Below are 7,360 nucleotides of genomic sequence, written 5' to 3'. Positions count from 1 at the left end.
TTTTGACTGCTGGTAATTCTTTAAACAACTTAAATTTACAGTAAATCATTGTCAGGAGGTAGACCTTGTAGGCTGTATAGTTCAAGAACTCATTGCGGTACAAGCATCCCATTCATAGCTAGCCCAGTGCGGTACTCTCGTACGGAACACTGCTTCCAGATTCCCGCAAGCGCGCAAGATTCCTGTGCGATCAGCTGTCAGAAGCCTTGACCACTGAATTTCACGAATACTATTCTCGACGCTGCTGCATGCCATGGCGGAAAGAGAGGAGCAGCAAAGGACGCACTCTTGTCTGTGCTTCATAAATCCATGCACCAAAAATTTGTACGGAGTACTACCCGAAAAAAACATTTGCAAGCTTTTCGCAAAAGCGACAAGAGGTTCTTGACAAGATGCTGACAGCCCGTGTCTTGAGATCGATGACCTGGTAAATTTCAGCAGCAGTGGTCAGTGGAAGTCACTGTGTTAGAGAAAGGAGACCAGGACTGTAATTTTGTTTCTTTACACCCTCCCTGTTGTCTCAAACTGATCTGTGTCATTTTCAAGTTTCTGACAGTCCAGTAACTTCCTGTAAATTAGTGGATTAAGGAGGGTTCGTTTCATCATTTATGCAAGGGGAGAATAAAGATTCAACCCTATCATTTTCTAGATCGCCATTTATGGCGTGGGCTCTTGTAACTGTTTGCACTTATATCCTCAAAGTGATGGGCTGCGATTTCGTGGGGCTGGTTGCTATTTATTTAATATACAGGGACTAGATTGATATATCGACCAGGATGGCCACTAGTGCTCACCACTACGACATCTTGCAAATAGCGTCGATAAATTACTCACCAAATAGGAGATCATGACCTCCGTTTACATTAAAAAAATTCACCAGAATTCTCCTACAACAAATGATTAGTTTTATTTTTAAGGGGAAAAATAAGAGATCATCAATCAAATTGTACGAGGCAAACAACTATAACTATTAAGTATTGACAGATATGATACTTGCCGAACCAATTATTTGGCTCAGCTCCATACATCTCGAGCGCACCCTGCCGACGACCATCCCGGCCCCAGCGTCCACCAACTAAACCGCCAGCGACCACCCCGATCCCGGCATCCACCTTCGCCTAGCGCGCCTCCTCAGGCTCATATGGGTAGCTCCGGATCTGACGAAGGACGGGGGGACGAAGAAGATCGGGATCCGCCCCTTCCTCCCCCAACGGCTACCACCTCCACAGCGGACACTGCGGACCCATCGGCAGCAATATCTCTAGCACCGTGGTCGCCATCCCTGAATCCCTTGGCCCCTCCCTATGAGCGGCGACCCAAGGGGCTATCAGGGGGACCCCAGACTGGCTGAGGTACAATGCCTCTTCCTCGTCTTCTTCGGATAGGTTAAAGTCGAGGTCGTCATCCACCACCCATCGGAAAGGGAAAGAGAGGGTGGTGGCGATGGACATATCGCCGGTCGCCCCTCACCCTGCCCCTTCTTCTAGTGGTTTCATGGCAGATGCTTGGAGGAGAGGGCCCACATCCGGCACCCCGGCTGGCCGTCCTAGGCCGTGGATGCTGCTGGAGCGCGAGGCCCCGAACGTCGCATGTGCTTCAGGTCACGAGTTGCAAATCCCCAACATCAGTAACGAGGGGCCTTCAGGTGAGGACTGGGTGGAGGTTCGTCGCCGTCGAGGACAGCGTAGAGACCACCCCGGCCCGCGTCCCGCCCCTCGCCCAGTCCCGACGGACCTGGTGGGATGCTGCTTCAATTGCTTCGCCACGAACCATGCCGTTGCTACCTGCAGAAACCCATCCCGTTGCCTCCGCTGCAGACGGGAGGGTCACTGGTCGCGCCATTGCAAGCGGGGTCGCTCTCCGCTGCAACCTCGCCGTCGTTCCCCGCCTCCACCCCCACATCGAGCCTCGGCTCCGGCACGGGTTCAAGCTTGGACTGGGTGCGGCCGTTCTTCTTCCTCCGATGTGACAAGGTCAGCACATTCTCAATCTACTGGACATATTGGCTCTCCTCCAGCGATTTGCGCACTGTCGTCGTCAAGTCCGGAGGACATGTCTATTCTATCATCACCGGCATCACCTAGGCCCTATGGGGATTCTTCTCGCCGTCCGGCAACTGAAATGTGTGTGGTACCAAGGTCACAGGAGATTGAAACTTGTGAATCGCGTCTCTCGTCCTATGCTCTGGTCGCGATGATTGGAGTGCGCGCCCGTTGGTCTCTACCATGCAGGTGGGACGAATTCTCGAGGAATTCCTCAATGTCATTCCTGAGGAGTACTCTGTGCAGAGAGATCGGACCCTAATGACTTCCTGGTTCAGTTCAGTATGCCGGCGATAGCTGAACGGATTCTACACTCTCATTTGCCGCCAGAAGCGCCGTTCCAGCTAATCTGGAGAAGATGGCGCCGCCAGTCCACGGCAAGCCTGGCCTCAATGCGGTTCAGAGTGTTGGTTGAGCTACGAGGGATTCCTGCACACGCACGCAATTTGGATACTACATAGATTGTTCTTGCTTCTGCCTGTTCCGAGCTGGTGGAGGCCCCGGCACACCTTGCTGGGAATAATAATGCAGTTTTGTATCTTGCCTACTGGTGCATTCATCCGGACCTTGTCCCCAATGAGAAGTTGATCTTTATCCCTGAGCCGTCGGCGCCGTATGTTGAGTGCGGCCTCTTCTTGAAGCCTCATGAGCTGATTCACTCCAAGCATGATGGGTTGTGGTACATGGTGCACATCAGGATTGTGAAGGTACAAGTTTGGAACATCTCCAGTAATTCGTCTGATGACGGCACTTCGACAGACAACTACGATAGTTCGGAAGATGAAGACTATCCGGGATTCTCACAACGCAGCAGGAAAAATCCATGGCCAAAGAAGACTCGATTCACAGATGAAGCAGCGGGCTCTGGTGGTGGACATTCCCTTGGTCCTGGCTGGGGGCCGCCATTCTCCATGGCGGCGGCGACGATGGGGTACACGACGACAACAACGACGGCGATGGCAGGCTCTCTTGAACTGGCACGGTCGCTACCCACGCCACTGCGGTTTGGTCACTAGGAGCGTGCCATTGCTCAGGGGGGGCCACCGAGCGGTACAGTTACACCAACGGTAGCAGCTGCGTGTCTGGTCGCCTCACCTCCGAGCAGCGGCAAGGCAGAAAGTGCTCAGGACGTCATCATTGCTGCTTCTGCTCCAGGAGATAGTAGCAACATGCGGGGTTTTGACCCGATGGTGATGGATGTGGCCCTGGATTCCCGGAGGAGTGCAAGACACCCGCATGTGGACAACACCCTTGTGCATTATCCAGGGGACACAGTCCCACCTAGATCCTGCGAGGGGGTCCACTATCTGCACATGACCCGATGAGGCTGGAAGCGAAGTTGTCTCCTGTTTCAAAGTCGCTACCAATCCTACCCAACACAGCTTCGTCTGATGGGCTGGGCCAGGAAAAGGCAGCAAGTGGGTCGGGAGGACATCCGTTGGTAACTGTGGCTAGGCCGGCCACACTTGATGCCATCTAGGAGGATGAACCAGACCTGCAGGTTCCAGCAATGGACGCCGAGTTGAACATCCCCGCGCCGGTCGAACACGCTCACACGCATGCATCTCTAAACCTCCACTTTGATTCAGATCATGAGGCAATCAATTTCGAAGGGGTACGCTTCGATGATGCTCCGGCTCCTGGATTACATCCTACAGCACATAGCAATTTCGTGACCCTTACCAAGGGCTCCACACATACACTACCGTTTCATTTCCCCCTGGAGACCTCTACGCCTGTTAAGAATGCTGCGACTGACTTCACACATTCCATTTGCAAGGCGAGATCGCCGGTCGCTTTGCAGCGAACACCGTCTAGGCGCAAGGCCCGCACTCCCCTGAATACAACACCAGCGATCAGGAGAACTGAGAGACTTGCCAAGAAGTCTCACCATCGAGTGACAAAATCGGCACTTCAAGCACACAACGTGCTTATGAAAAATTTGGGCATCTCATCATCTGCCGGGCCACTAGATGTTGCGGCCTTCCAGTGCTTCCTGGAGGTCTTCATCGTGACACTATCCATCTCCCAATGCGAAGCCCTTGATAAGCTGATTCCTGATGGTCGACCGTTGTTCAGTGCCGCAGTAGCGGAGATTGAGCCTTGAGCTACTCCCTATCTGGCTTAGCATCTTTGGTCGCTGATATGTATAACTATGATTGCTGAAAACATGCTGGTATGGAACGTTCGAGGGCTCGCTAGAGCTAAGAGAAATGTTTTGCGTGACCTGGTCGCCTAGGAGCGTGTGTCGCTCATTACGTTACAAGAAACAAAACTTGATGCTTGTAACGATGTGTTAATTATGGAGTTTCAAGAAAATGACTTTGACTACTATGTGTTGCCTGCGTCGCACACTTGTGGTGGCATAATTTTGGCATGGCAACGAGAGGTCGGGTAGCGTCTAACCTAATGTTTTGCGAGCACTCCCTGACCGCTAAGGTAAAGCTTCTGGCAAATGATGAGGAATGGTGGTTGACATGTGTATACGGAATTCCCTCAAGGATCGGGACCTCTTCGTCCTCGATGGCCACCATCCTCCTTCTGGCTCGAATGGTGAGGTGAGCATCCTTCAGTTCCTTGGAGTGCCGATCCTCGACCTCCCTGAGGGCCTCGATGGCAACAGCCTCATTGCTTTGGGCGGCTGCAGCTCGAGCTTCGGCGGCGGCTAGCTTCACCTGAAGTCTCCTCACCATAACCTTTGCATCCTCGGCTCTACGAGTCTGCTGCTTCAGCTTAGCAGCCTGCTCGTCGTAGAGCTCATCCAAGGTGAGAAGGTAGGCAGCCGTGTGGAGTACAGTGGGGTCATTCTCGTGCTGTCCACGTCCTTCCAAAGTCCTCACCCGGGCCAGCCAAACCAAGCGGTTCTTCTTAACAGGCGGGGTGAACCTCATCGGAGTGCGGTCGATGTGCCTCTCATAAATCGGCACAGGAAACGTAGAGCCTTTCGGGCTGCCACTTGATAAGTGTCCTTGTGCCGGAAGCCGGTGGCGGTCACATTCCATGGCTGGATGTCGGGGTAGCGGCTAGTCCGCCCGATGTAGATAATCATCTCACATCGAGGGGTCCCGCTATCCTCGTACTCCCTGCTGGTGTACTCCGGACGCTCATAAATTCCAAGGCGGTCCATGCAGGCGAACAACAACTTGGGAAAACCGGGCTCCTCCAGGCAGTGGTTGTTGACCCATCCTTCTTCGGCCATCTGGAAAAGAACCGGAGCGCAAATTAGTTTTGCAATAGAGGAGGGGTAGGAAGAAATTTTGTAAGTCATTTATTTTGGTCAAAAGGGCTATTCCGATCCTAAGGTCGCATCCTACAGCCAACGACGACTCTGATACCACCTGAACCGTTCCCAGATAAGTAGAGACTAAGTGTGTTGCAAATATCAGTCCCAGGAGGCTGATAGCACATTTATTCAACAAATAATTCAGTTACCGTACAACTCCCGAGGGAGTGGGCGTGAAAGCCACGCAGCGATAAGAAGCAAATAAATAACGGTGGCTAACCAAGCGACTGCCAAAAGACAGCACTCGGGACTACACGGCAGCAGAAGCATTTTGTGAAGGCCAACACCACAGGCAGTGTTGGGTGCGGACACAACCTCCTACTCAAAGTCTTCGGCGACGAAGTTCGGGTCTTCCTCTGTAGCAACGAAGCAAGGGTGAGTACTAAAGTACTCAACAAGTCCAACCCTATCCACGGAGGGGGATACAAACAAGTATATGCACAGGATATAACAAGGATAGGCTAAGGTTCATTTGCTATAAAAGCTAGATTTTCAACACATGCACGGGCTTGTTTTCAAAAGAGTTTTTGTAAAGCTTTTCTTTAGTAACCGAAACATTGAGTGGGGTTGATCCTACACAAAAGATTCAAATTTTATTGCTATCGGACTCCCCGTCCGACATAGCTCACGGCACAACTGCCGGACACTTCCAAAATCCAACACACACACACACACACACACCATGAAACCATCCATCCCCAAGGGCTAGTTATGTGACCAAGTCGTAACTCGTCCAATGCCGTGGACACGGCTACTCGGATAGGTTTTAACTCTGCAAAGGTTGTACATTTTTCCCACAAGTAGGGTACCACAGCACGATCACCTTAGCGCCGGTGCGGATCCTAACAAAGCCATTACCCACCTTAACTAAGACTGCCTAGTCCATACGGAAGCACCCAAGGGGTTAACGGCTCATCCACGAGACCGTAACCGGGACCTAAGTCACCAAGATCTTACTCCTTTTTCATGGGCTCCCGTTGCTCACCAGCACACCTGGAGACTAACAGTTCAGCTAGTGGGATTTATGCTAAGCCGTTGCCCATACAACGGTCGAGTGGTTGCACGATGGTTGAATTAGGCAAGATGACACATCAACTCGGTCCTTAATCATGACAAGATGGATATCTCCCAACCTTGCTCAACCACTAAGGTACGAGCACAACATTCTGGCATCTCACTCAGAAACGCCCATCCATCTCATCTACACATTCCTTGCCTTTGAACCCAGAAACCCATTTTCCCATTTGAACACACACACACATTTATTCTCCAAATAAACCATTGTAATCATGATTGAAGTTGAGTAACGAATTCCTAAGCATTCTAGCAGTAATTATCATCTACACAGAGCAAGTCATATTTAGAGATAAATATGAGACAACAAGGAATATTCATAGCAATCAAGGGGTGGCTATCCAACCATGTCTTGCAATAAAACAATATGCATTTTTATAAAATAGGCCAACAGGTTATGTTTGAAAAACTAGGTATTAAGTATGCATCAAAGGGTGAGATTGGACTTGCCATCTTCAAAGCCTTCCGGGAGTTCCGGCTCGTGTTGCTAGTCCTCGGGCTCGGGCTCGCGATCAAACTCCTCCTCGTGCTCCTCCTCGGGTACTCCGCGATCTACGGCACACACAAATGGGCACACAAATAAATAAAAGAAAATCGGTTTTTACCCATTGAGCTCCGAACAGAAAACGCGAACGGAAAATAGGTAGAAAGAGTATTTTTGGGAAATTTGGATATGGATCGGCGGAGGTATACTGGAGGATGACGTGGTCGAATTTGGAAGTAATTGGAGGAAGTTTAGCACATGAAATGACGAGTTAAACATGGATTAGGGGCTTAAAAAGGAGTTTAGGACTAAACCGCGAGAAACCAGGGGCCTATTGGTAAATATTTTTGGGAGTGGAGGGGCTAATCTGTGAGGATATCTTGAGAGTGGTGGAGGGACTTGTTTGTGAATAGGAAGAAAGAGGGGGTCAGATCGGAATTTTGGGGAATTTCCCCTCTCTCCTAGAACAGAGAGATC

This window comes from Setaria italica, chromosome V (assembly GCF_000263155.2).
Source record: "Setaria italica strain Yugu1 chromosome V, Setaria_italica_v2.0, whole genome shotgun sequence".
NCBI classification, from domain to species: Eukaryota; Viridiplantae; Streptophyta; class Magnoliopsida; order Poales; family Poaceae; genus Setaria; species Setaria italica.
The sequence above is the reverse complement of the archived record's forward strand: the minus strand, read 5'-3'. Positions refer to the sequence as shown.